The sequence below is a fragment of the Conger conger genome, chromosome 3 (assembly GCF_963514075.1).
Source record: "Conger conger chromosome 3, fConCon1.1, whole genome shotgun sequence".
Classification (NCBI taxonomy): domain Eukaryota; kingdom Metazoa; phylum Chordata; class Actinopteri; order Anguilliformes; family Congridae; genus Conger; species Conger conger.
Genome location: NC_083762.1, coordinates 56,146,566 through 56,159,760, shown reverse-complemented (window position 1 = coordinate 56,159,760; position 13,195 = coordinate 56,146,566). Strand labels below are relative to the sequence as shown.

Below are 13,195 nucleotides of genomic sequence, written 5' to 3'. Positions count from 1 at the left end.
ATATTTCAACTCTCAGTTTTGCAAACAATACAAAAACTGCATTCACTGGCAACTACATGGTGCACACTGGTATTGCTGAGTTTTCAGCTTATGCAGCTGTAAATGTACCACCAGATGGTGGATGGTAATGTGTATTTTTCAACCCCAACAGTTACGTATGTTCAAGAAAGCCTGGAGTACTCTCATTTACTAGTTGGTAATATTGCTACTAATGACTGCTTAGCCTGTTACCGGGCAAAGAAGAAATTGAGGTCAACTGGTAATTTCATTAAAAGGTCACTTAGTGAATTGCGATAACAATTATAAATCATTATAAATCAAGGTGCGTGACAATAATATTTTTCCAGCTAAAGACAGAGCAAAGGTTTTTTCCCCGAATACAAATGATATCTCCAAACCAGAGCTAAGCAATCCGCTATATATAGTGAGTCACCCCAAAATGCAATGTGGCTGCCCCCTGCTGTCGGAATCTTGCTATTATTCTTTACCAGTCAGCAGCATTCTTGCCACAGAAGCAGAAAGCCAAGTGAAACACAAAAACCACTGTAGCAATCCTCACATTAGCCCCTGCCTTCCCAAAACTAGCTTAAATAAATTAATATGGTGTGAACTAAATATTTAATTAGTGTTAAAACTATTGTACGTACTCACCAACCTAAATGGGGAGATTATATACTTCAAGGAGTGGGAGGTTTCAGACCTAAATGCAATGGGCCTCATTTATGAAACGTGAGTCTAACTAATTTCACTGAAAAGCTCCTGAAACAGGCATTCATGTAACAGGCAACGTGTAAATCGAGTAATGAGTGGACTGATTAATGTGGACCACTATTCTTTCTTTACCACACACTTTATCATAAATAAATAATAATGTACCCCTTTTTCCTATGTGACACATTTTCCAAGTCCATAGTCTCTGATAAAAGTAATTGCACAATTAATTTGCAAATAGACATCGATTTGTTGTTGTGCAATTCATATATCATATGAAAACTGGCCGATGAAGCATCACCCAAATTATCCAGCAATTTCATACAGCGTTTCATACAGTATACCATGGCTGAGAGACGGACCTAAAAATTGTGGTGGGTTTACTCTGAAATGAACCAACGTTACCCCCTCCTCTACGTGATGGCACGAGCAAGTAGAAGAAATTTAAAAATAGCAAGTCATTATATACATAACTATAACAACCAATTTTTGTGCTATTTGCATTTAAAGCTGCGCAATCGGACAGTTGGAAGGCTTTGTGAAAGAAGCAATACACCCTCCGTGTGACAAGACAGACACATGAGTCCATGCAATTACCCAGAATCAATTATCCACGATAATGTGTAGGGCCGACAACATTTTGCGTATAAAGAGCTTTCCCTCTCGGGATGGATGAAGCCAATCCCTTTTTCAAAGACCAGGGGTGCGTTTCCCAAAGCCTTCTTAACGCTTTGTCGTTCGTAAGTTGTACCTTAAGCTCTACCTTAACGTTTCAGCGTGTTTCCCAAAACGTTCTTAGCTAAGTATACCTTCTGTACGTCGCACTTTCGTAAGGTTGGTCTGGACCACACTTCCACCGTTCCGACCGCAAGCCTCTGAAATCAGCTGCTAAACGTAGTTACATCAACTCTGTTAAGCAATATGTACAATTCTACACTTGTAGTTGGCTAATAATGTTACTGAAATAGCACATTAATGGGAGCGGTTTTATGCAAAGAATAAAACAGTACATTACGACGGATCCATGTTGCACTTTATTGAAGATGAAGCCTAATTGCCTTTTAAATTATATTTCCCAAAATGATATCTGCTGGCAAGCAGTTAGAGGCTAAATGGGTAGGAGTCAATATATAGGAGTTATTATGGTGATGAGTAAGGCCAAACTATGGCAGCGATTCAACAAGTAGTTGTGCTCAACCAGAGAAGGTGCCGTCCACGGAGCCATTTAGTCTACTTTCACCATTTCATCCAGCAAAACTTCTGCGTGCTTGACACCATGTCCGGTGGTGATTCTGAACAAGTTTCGCCACCCATGGCAACAAATTTGACATCTTTTCGCTGTTGCGCGCCCGGCACTTTCCAGACTTACCTTGACCAGGCAGTACTGATGTAGTTGGCCTCAGAAATTGGGCCAAGGTGTGCTGCAGCCGCATTATATCCAACTTGGCCTTTTTAATATCCAGCATTTCCCAGGTAAGGTTGTTGGCCCCTTAGGCAACTACGTCTGCAGTGAAGCCTGGTGAAGGTGCGGAGGGGTGAGGTGTGTCTGGTGCCGGAGAAGCCGTGCCACTGCAGGCGGGGCAGGAGGCCGCAGAGGTGGGAGGGGGGGGGGAATGGTACCCTCACCTGCTCGAATTTCTATGCCCCCCGAGATACCTTTGGACGCTGCCTCTCCAATAATGGCCAGCGCCTTCTCCTCGTTAAGGGTGAGTGGTGGCACAGAGCTGGGCTCACTCCCTGTCCTCTCCCGGTCTCTCCGGATTGCGGCACCTCTAACCTTTGCTGCGCTGGCGAAATCATGCCCCTTTTTCCGGACAATGTCCCACTCTCTTTGTGGGCTGGAAACGGATGCAGCCATCTTCTGGGCGATGTTTATCCAAATTTGTTGGACACAGTAGACCTAAAACTGGAAAATATTTTATCTTTATTCAGCCCCACCTCTTCCAGCATGATATCAATTTCAGTTGCTGTGAAGCTGGGGGACTGATTCTTTCTTATTTTTTTCCACCATAGCTTATAACACGTTGGCTTCATGTTTGTGCACTTTTATAGAAAACGTCAGCCAATCAGAGACAATAGTAAATTACACCAGTAATGTGTTCGGGCTGCTGGTAATCAACCCTGATTGCAAAGTAATTTTAGGCACCATGATAAAGGTATTAAAATAATGTAAATACAACATTATATGTCAAAGAAGGCGTATTGCCAGGTGGCGTAGTGGGATGAAGTGTGATACCACAATCTGAGGGTGCTGGGTTCGTGCACCCATCCATCCATCCATCCATTATCTGAACCCAGGACCTCCTTGCTGTGAGGCAGCAGTGCTACCCACTGCACCATCCGTGCCGCCGGTTCGTGCACCCATTTGGCGAAAATAATATTTACATTTGGATAATTTTTGGATACGTTTTTAATTATATTAACTACTATTCAACTAGTTCCCACCAGTCGTGATGAATCCATCCATCATCTTAACCCACTTATCCTGAACAGGGTCACAGGGGGGCTGGAGCCTATCCCAGCATACATTGGGCAAAAGGCAGGAATACACCCTGGACAGGTCGCCAGTCCATCGCAGGGCACACACACCATTCACTCACGCACTCATACCTACGGGCAATTTAGACTCTCCAATCAGCCTAGCCTGCATGTCTTTGGACTGTGGGAGGAAACCGGAGTACCCGGAGGAAACCCACGCAGACACGGGGAGAACATGCAAACTCCGCACAGAGAGGCCCTGGCCGACGGGGATTCGAACCCAGGACCTTCTTGCTGTGAGGCGGCAGTGCTACCCACTGCACCATCCGTGCCACCTCAGTCATGATGAATGCAATATTTAATTTAAATATTCCTGCAGTGTTCTATTTATAAAGAACACCACTTTCTCTCATAGCGCAGTCAAGCAGTCGCGGCATGGAGTGAATAATCAATCCTAGAGCCATCGATATCAAATAATTCACCACCATCGTTATGGACAGCACCTAGTAACATCGCACATAGAAGCTATCCCTTAAGCAACCGCCTAAGTGATAGTTCGGGGAACACACATGGAAAAGTAAACAACTTTAGTAAGGTATACCTTAGAGCAGGGGTGTCAAACTGAATCCCCAGGGGGCCGCAGTGTCTGCGGGTTTTTGCGGTTTCCTTTCAATCAGCTGCCAATTAAGGCCAATTAAGGCCTTGAGAACAAGGCGTGTAGATACTTTAACCAATCAGTGACTTGAATGAACCCAGAACACCCCAAAAACCAAACCAAAAAGCAGACACTACGGCCCTCCAGGACTGGAGTTTGACACCTGTGCCTTAGAGAGTCTTCGTAAAGCGCTAACAGACAACCTTATTGGAAAACATACCCCAGGCCTTTGGAATTTCTCCTTTGCCGATTCCCATTTGTGCCCTCTCGAACTCACCCTGAAAAATCGCCTATAATTCACTAATCCCTTTAATGATTTTTAAAGCCTCAATCAAATCTCCTAAAGGAACCTTAGGAATGAATTTATACTGTGCATGAAGTATAACCCTTTTGTACTTGCTCCACCCTTCATTCACAGTCCTGCAATGAAGAACTTACTCACAGTCTACATTATTTAGATTACCGTATTATTATTTTTAAAGTTGGCACACCTAAAATTTAAAATCCTGGACTTGGAGGAGTCCCTCTCAATTTGCCAAAATAAATAAAAACTTCCAAATTGTGGAATGGTCACTTGTCCCAAGTGGTTCCATTATCTTGATCTTGCAAATTCTGTCTGAATCATTACATATCCCCAGATCTGAAATCGACTGCCCCCTTGTAGGCTGACTGATATACTGTGTCAAAAAAGGTCATTTATAACATTTAAAAATTCCTCCTCACTTTTTCCGTATTATTAATATTAACCAAATTATTGTTAATATTTGGGTAATTGAAGTCTCCCATGACACCTCCCTGTCAAGATTGTTTTATATTTTTAAAGAGCATTGTATTCACACTACTATCTGAGGCTAAAAAACACTTTCTTCCCCAATAAGCTTAATTAAAATGTCCTCACTTGGCATGTGTTGGTCAATTTCTGGAATCTCTTGGACACTAAGATTTTATCTTACATAAACAGCCACACCCCCTCCTCTTTTACTTGGCTCTGTCCTTGTTAATAAGTTCATACCCCTCCATATTATATTCATCCCCATCTTCATCCCCAAGCCATGTCTCTGTAATCCCTATAATGTCATAGCCCCCAATAATAATAACTGACTGAAGTTACAAAAACAATCTTTTATGCGTCTAGCATTTAAACAGACATTTCAGTCTGTTGCTTCAACACATCCTCTCCTGTTCCCTCATTCCCTGCTGTCCCAAGCCACCATTACTTTAATTTTGTTATTGCTCTCACCATTATATGTAGCCTTTGCCATTTCCGTCTGGGCAGTCTGTCCCTCCCTGCCCATTACACTCTCTATCCTCCCTGCCCCCAAGTTCATAATTTGATTTATTCTGCTGACAAGCTAGTAACTAGAGTAATAGCTTCCATAGCTTCTCCTCTGGTTGAGATAGAATGTTCAATTTTCCATTTGATAGCAAGCTATCTTTTTCTTGCCCCTTTTGCAAGAAACAAATAAGTTCTTACACTACCCAGAATAGGAAGATTTGGTATTGGTAGAGCCTAATAACATTTACATTTTATTCAAACAGTGGTCTCACTGTTTATTGGGACTGCCAATCAGGAGTTAACTTGAACTGAATATCCATAACAATATGCATTGTTTCTAGCATTTTGGCAATTATATTTTAATACTTTACTGTATCAGAATTTGAAAAACATGGAATACATATTTATCTTGTGTATAACAATACATAGGGATAATTGCATTTTTAAAAGCGCTGCTGAGAGGGTTAAGAGCTATATATACTGGCAGAGACTGATCCATGTGCAACGGCAGGTCAATACCCAGAGGACTGTTATAATCCTTCTGTTGATGGTCGTCCCTCACTTGCCCCTGCCGCCATTTGGACCGCTGACACATCACAAACCGCAGGGCAGTCGGAGCTCCACTTAGCAACACAAATACCAGTTCATTCCCCCGCTAGTCCCAAATGTTCACATTCGCAGCTCACAGCCTGGGATATAATCAGACCTGACACTGCAGAGGATAGCCATCATAGCCGCCAAATTTTCTAATACAAATTACACAGCGTCATTCCAGGCTCAGGACTGAGCTAATGAAAGGTACATTGAGCATTTATTTTATCATTCATGCCATCAAAATGACCTGTCTGTGGTGATATCTTATGAATACAAATACATGTGTCTTTTCAGTGTGAAGATGTGCTTATATAGGATAGGGCTTGAGCAGTGAACCTGTTGCCATAGAAACTAATAAACTGAACTGTTAGCCAGTAGATGAGAAACAGGAAGTGAATAAAAGTGGGAAGGATTGTGCTGTAATCCTGCCTTTGAGGAGAGACCGGCAGTGACATTGTGCTGCTTAGTGACTGCTCTACATCTGCCGTCATCAACAGAGAAGGTAAGAAGATAGTTTTTCAGCCATACTTTGTCATAATGCTTTAATTGATCTATTAATCTTACTTTTAAAAATATTTTTATTTGTATGTACATATGTAGTATGACGTGTGCAATGTACCACAAAATAATTTCTGCATATTTTTGTATATACTAGTAAGGCAGATAAATCTGTAATACAATAGCTTTATTGAACATTTATGACAAAGCACACACTATGAGTCCTTGCTGTATGCATAAGAAAAGTGACAAACAAGGTAACAGGCTAGGTGTCCAGTATTCCAGCAACTGTAATGGTGGTGCATAATTCACTTCAGTGTTCCCTACCAGAGGTAAAGATTAACACACACTCATGTTGGTGAGTTTCAAATTATCTGTGAAATACTAAGGTTAACTTGTGCCATAGAATGGGATTGAAATGATAATGGTGAATGTGAATGAACAGATTGCTCACTTGTTAGAAGAACTGACTGCTCACTGAATGTCAATGATCATCGTTGGCAGAAAGCTCTTGCTCTTCATGAAAATATTCTTACTGCATGTTTGATTATCACCAAGTCTAGCTCTCAGCAGCCCATGTCTTTACCTTTCAAGTTTGAATATTGACAAATTAACCCCCCCCGGGCTTGGTGCTTGAGTCATGTTTTTATCTTTTGTAAATTGTGAATGAATGAAGCTGAATTTTGTAAATTGTGAATTTGGGTTTAATGAGCAAGATATAGTAGTTCAGGATTCCACATTTTCTCATGTAGTTTTAATCATGAGTCTTTGAGAACAAATGGAGAGACAAAAAATAAAAAGCTTGTTTAGAGAAGTAATAATGAACTAGGAAGTACAGTTACATCTCCTTTCAGGATTCCACATCTGTTAGGGATGAAATGTACGTAATTGTATGTCATTTACCTGCTCTCAGTGGTGTCTGTATTGGTACCTGGCATATGTCATTGTCAAACTGATTTAACACAAAACTGGGCCTTGTTCATTTTGCTCATATTTATCTGCAGTGAATTGTAATGGTCGATGCATTAACTTAATTATCTCATGTGTCTACTGCATCTATGAAGCCTAATTTCTGAAAGTGTCTTTTTTGTGTTCTGTTCTTTTTGAGGTGTCACAAGTAAAAAACCTTCACTCAAAATGTGTTTTACTTTTATATTTAAACTCAGTGGGCACTTTATTAGGTAGACCTGTACACCAGCTTGTTAATTTCATCAGCTTTTTTTCGGACCAAATGTCAGAATGGGGAGGAAATGTGTCTTAAGTGACTTTGACCGAGGAATGATTGTTGGTGTCAGACAGGGTGGTTTGTGATTTTCAAACACAACAATCTCGAGAGTTTGCAGAGAATGCTACGACAAACAAAAAATGTCCAGTGAGCAGCAGTTCTGCAGGCAAAAATTTATGAGAGGTCAGAGGAAAAGCAAAAGACTTCATAAGTAAATAAATCCAATAAATATCTAAAAGTGCTCACTGAGTGCAGCTCTTTTAGCAGCTTTGTATGCCAACACCAGAGTATGTAATTTCATGCTGGGAGTTAGTGGAGGGATGCAGGAGGGGCGTGACATGGGAACATTGTGATCCTCTTCTTTTTCCTGAGATGTACGGTATATTTAATGCTGGGGTGTCAAATCTTCTCATAAAAGGGTTGGTTAGGGTGCAGGTTTTTGTTTTTGCCTAGCACAAACAAAATGTCCCTTGCTATATGGATTAAAAAAGTGTTGTGGGTGCTATAAAAATGCAGTGAAAATATCGAAACGTACAGTCCCGAAAGAAAATCCACACAATCCATATTAAATCCATATTATTTAAATTTGCTGTTTTGACTTTTGTAACTTTATGACATCACAATTATACGGTAATTTGCATATGTCCGCCTTCAGCATGGTCCACCTTACAGAAAAAACTGCAATAGGAACTATTTTTTCTTGTGGGAAAAAAAATATTGATGTTGTATTTTAATCATATTGTTACCATTGCCTTGCATTGAAAGGGGTGGCTGAAACCCCTATAATGGAGCCAACCCCACTGGTGCTACTGAGAAAAGTATTTCAACAAGAGCAGCAAATGAGCTTCAAAAACAAAGCCTGGTTTTGCCCGCTTGGGGTGAGTGGGACAGAGCCACCTGCCTTTGTGTCTATATAAGGAGCTTGTTTGGGCGTGCAATTAATCTCGCCTTTATAGCCGAGTGGGTGCTTGCAGTTATCAAAGATGATTCCATGCTAGATTCACTAATCAAATTATTATAATGACTAATTCATGTTTGTGAGCCTGAACACAATATGCATCAAATTACCCTGGATTGTTTAAGTGACATTCATGAAACAGGGCCCAGGAGTGCTGGGCTAAAACTAAAATACTGCACCCCCATCAGCTTTTTTTGGGATTGGACACCTCTGATTTAATGCATCCTGATAGCCCTAAAACAGGCAGCAAATTCAGGATTCGTAAAATAAGTTGCGCTTGCTCTCTAGTTAAAATATGTATGTCTCATATAAGTCTCATTTGCAAGTATTATATGGCTCATAGTCCTATCAGTTGTGGCCAAGAACAATAATCATACTTCATTATTTTTGGCATCAGAATTTAAAATTAACTACCAAGCTATTAGCCTTGGTGTGACATTGCCGGCAAACCTGTGTTTCTTATTTGCTTTTTCATTTGCTTATTTGATCTGTATCCTATTATTATTTAAACAGGTAGAAAACAAATGTTCTATTTTTTCAGTGGGATTAAGATTGAGTCCTCATATGTCAAGTGTTTTAATGAACATATGAACTGCATTCAGTATCCTGCAACGTTCCTTTCAGAAGCAGGTGTAATATTATCAGTGAGCGTATGTCTACATGACATTTGAGTGCCTTGTTGTTGTGGGTAAATTGGGTTAGCATAACCTGGTTACAGTTTCTGAAAACCTATGAACGTCACAGTCTGGCAGTTCCATCTGAATACACTCCAATGACATATCAAGGCATGATAGAGAGGTTTGCGGAATGAATGGTGATATAATCCATAATAAGTTTTTGAGGTCAGCTTCTGGGGAATAAACAAAGTTTATTCATATGCCCAGATACCTAAGGCTATATTCCATTTTAAATTTTGACACTGTAGTAGATCAATGGTTTTTATTTGCATTTAACAATGTCATGGTAAATAGAAGTTGATATTGTTTGTAAGTACTCAGTAAGGTCAACCTATCCCTTCATTGAAAAGCCCAATAGGAACTTCAAGATAAAATCTGCCATTTTTCACAAGCTGATACTTCCTCTCAATATTTCTTTTTGCGAATGGGCTGGGAGTTAGAATTCTACAAACGACACAAATGCTGTTGATTATTACCGTTTCCTCCTTTCTCTTCCCAAATATGCACTATGTTCTCATTTTACCTTTTGTATGAACACAATGTTTTGTCAGCTAATATGCAGAGGATGACGACAGTAAGTTGCCAAGATACTGTTGAATCTTATCACAGCTTGAAGTCCAATATCAACAAGTTTTTACGATTTTCTAACAAAGCACCATTTATTAATTTCAATCTTTTATAAAGTTATCATCATGTCTCAGTGAAAAAGAAATGTTATTTGGATTAGGAAAATTCATATTGACTTAGGATTGAATACTGATTGACCAAAGTTTTCCTTTATACAAAATCTATTTTTGGACAATATTATTTGTCAATCATTGAATCTTAGCTGGAGACTCAGCTTTTGCAACATCAGTCACATGCTGCAATCAAATTATGTGTCATACCTAAACCAAAAGGCCTTCATGGACTTATTTGTGAAACAGAACAGTATCAGTTCTCGGACAAAAAAAAGAAGAAGTTCTCAGGCAACACAGTTTGATTTCTCAGTTGAAAAGGTGTCGGACAAAGTGCCATCTTTCCTCACTCCACAACTGGGATTTTCAAGCTGTGCATTTTTGGGCATAATATCATAACAGAGAGTCTGATGAATTAGCGAGTTGTACTTTTTTGGCTTTCCCCCCAAGCTAGAAGAGTCTTTTGTGTGATGGCAGTGCGCCTCTGTAAAGCAAATTGCATATACATGTTCAACTACTTCTTCATGGGATTCAGATTCAAGATATAAGTGATGCATGCAGACCAAATAATTTTCACATATAATTTCTAAAACTTCATTTCAATTATCTGTGTTGTGCCTGTGTAAATGAAAACAAGTTATTTTCTGGAAATGAATTTCAAACAGACTGGTTCACTCAGCCACTAACCCTGGTTTCCACCCCTCCCTTACAGTACCTCTCCTCCTACTGCAGTTAAGTCTGTAATTCAGAGCAGGCCAAGCACCCACAAGGCAACAACTCATTTAACCAGCTCATACACACTCCACCACATAATTTAAGGAAAGCATACATACACACTCAAGCCCCTGCCCCCCACAACCCATTCCTAGGCTACCCCGTTCCCACTACAAGTGTACCTGATAATTTCTCACAAAATCAGACAAATAAACACAGAAAGCTGCTCTCTCCCTTTGCCCATTCTACCCTCTTTTACCCCTTCCCCTCAGTAAGTGCCCATATTCACATACCAATCACACATGCATTCCACGCTCCTATTCAGTTTAGTTAAAATCTAAATTTAAATCTTGCCATGGTCCTTGAATATTTTGAAAGCATCCTTAATGATCTTAGTTAGGATCTTTAAAGGTTCTGCTGGAACTTAACCAAGGATACTAGATTCTGTGAAGGTTTGTGGCCAAACAGCACAGGTAGCAGTGGTAACCACATGCTACATGTTTGTATTGACGTATAGAATGTAAGATTGAACAGTCACTCGATTTAGGTAAGGTAGGTGGGATTCAAACTAGCTAGCTAACTAACTAACTAGCTCAGTGCAAGGAAAATAAGGCAGGGCAGAGATACCAATGCCTCACTCTAGCCCTAAACATTACAGAAGTTCCTGCTTAGTCTTCTATCTTCTATCTTCTATCTTCTATCTTCTATCTTCTATCTTCTATCTTCTATCTTCTATCTTCTATCTTCTATCTTACCAGTCTTCAGACTACCTCTTTACCGGCTTGTAACCACATCAGAATGTGACAACAAAGCCCTGAGCACAGAGCAAACCAACCTTAAATAGGGCAGCCACACCTGTAACCAATAAAGGGTAATTAGGTCTGCCTGCAGCAGGGGGAAAAGAGCATGAACCAGTGAAGTGCCCTCTGGTGGCCCTGAGAGGCAACACCCAGAACTGACCAAAGCCGGCAGAGACCCATGACACTATCAAGATATTCAAGGGTTGTGGCAAGATTAAAATTTAGGATCTTGACAGAACCTAATTAAGATTTGAACCAGGGCCTATGAGATCCAAACCTAGATCTTCAATAGGACAGCAATCCTATTAGCTATCCTCCACGATCCTATTAATTACCGTAAGCTCTTAGACAGGATCCTGTTTCTTCATAAGATTTCACTTGGATCCTTGGAGTCTTATCAGGATATTTCAGAGAGAATCCTATCTGCAGCCAGGATCTTGCCCAGGATCTTGTTCCTAATTAGATCTTTAAAGATCTTACAGAATCCTGGGTTTTAGTTTTTTTTACTAGGGCTTGCAAGCAAAGCAATGATTCAGTTCCAATTGCCTTTTTACCAGATCTTTCACTGCCTGGCATGCACAGTTGTTATTATTTTACTATTATTAGTGCAAGACATGTTAACACTGTTCATACTGTATAATTTTTTGTCAATGATCTAAGGAACAAGAGCACATTTGTAGTCGGTTGCATTTAGTCCCAAAAAAAACATGTCTACAAAATCCACTTGTGTTGAAAAACCAATCATTAATAAATTATAACCACTGCTATTTCAAGTTGCATGTATTGTTTTCATGTGTGAAATTGTCGTCCAAATTTTAAAAAGTGAGTGACGTGAAAATGTGTCAGGGAACGGGTACAGATGAACCATGCGCAGACACGGATGAGGAACAATAATGGCTGGCTTTAATATGAACAGGCAGATCCAAAGCATAATACAAAACACAGGCAAAGTCCAAAACTGGGTAGTCAATACAAGATACAGGGCAAAGTTACAGAGATCCAGCACCCAAAAGACAGAGTCCAAAAAATCAGCCAGATATGAAAACCAAGAAGTCCACATGAGACGGGTGCGTGGGGGTTGGACCCAAAATGCACGACTCAGAAACAATGGTTAGATAAAGTCTTAGGGAGTGAATGACAGAAAGAGAGAGAGAGAAAAGGCGGAATGCAAGGTTTGCGGAAAGACATGTAAAAGTGTATGTTTAAACAGTAACCAGTCTATGTAACAATAAACATAAATCAAAACATAACACAAAACGAAACTAAGACGATAACCATTCAACATAACAAGGTAATATAATCGTAACGAAACATAACTAGACATGACGAGAAAATAAATCGTAACAAGAAATAAACTAAACAACATGACGAACCTAGACTAACATAATACATGATAAGACAATACAAGACTAAGACAAAATGAATAAACATAAAACATGGCGAGACAGACCTGAAACGTGACACCACACGCATCAGAACAGAAAAACAGATGGGAAACCAGGTCAGGAGGCTAGAACAATATTAGGGAACGGGTACAGAGCAGGTAACAGACTTGACAAACTAGCCAAGGAAAAGAGTAAACTGATGAACAGACAACAAGAAGCAGGTAAGAAACATGACATAATGACAGGAAGGAAATACATATAAGGAGAAGAAGGCGGAGACCCTAAATAGAGAACAGGTGAAACAAATGATGAACAGAAAACAGAACTACGGAAAGCAAAGTGGGATATAAAATACAAAACATAGCTGTTTCAAAGCCTACTATGAGTGCTTAACTGCGGAATTCCTGTGGTTCCAATTCCAATCTGTGGTTGGCTGAGCTGACCACATTGGCCGACCTGCTATTTGCAGTCTTGGCTCACTGAATATAGAGTACCATGGGTTCACTGTGGTGCACAAATTCCCACAGTTTTGGATGGTAAACCGTCA

The 13,195-nt window shown here is 40.1% G+C and overlaps 1 protein-coding gene across 1 annotated transcript in view; it reads left to right on the top strand.

The window, feature by feature from the left end:
* The first annotated feature begins 6,178 nt into the window (after positions 1-6,178).
* si:ch211-168k14.2 (phospholipase D1) overlaps positions 6,179-13,195 on the top strand; it is a 38,130-nt gene continuing 31,113 nt past the window's right edge. The window contains exon 1 of the mRNA XM_061233955.1: positions 6,179-6,216. The gene's annotated coding sequence lies outside the window, so the exon portion shown is untranslated. The remainder of the gene's footprint in view (positions 6,217-13,195) is intronic.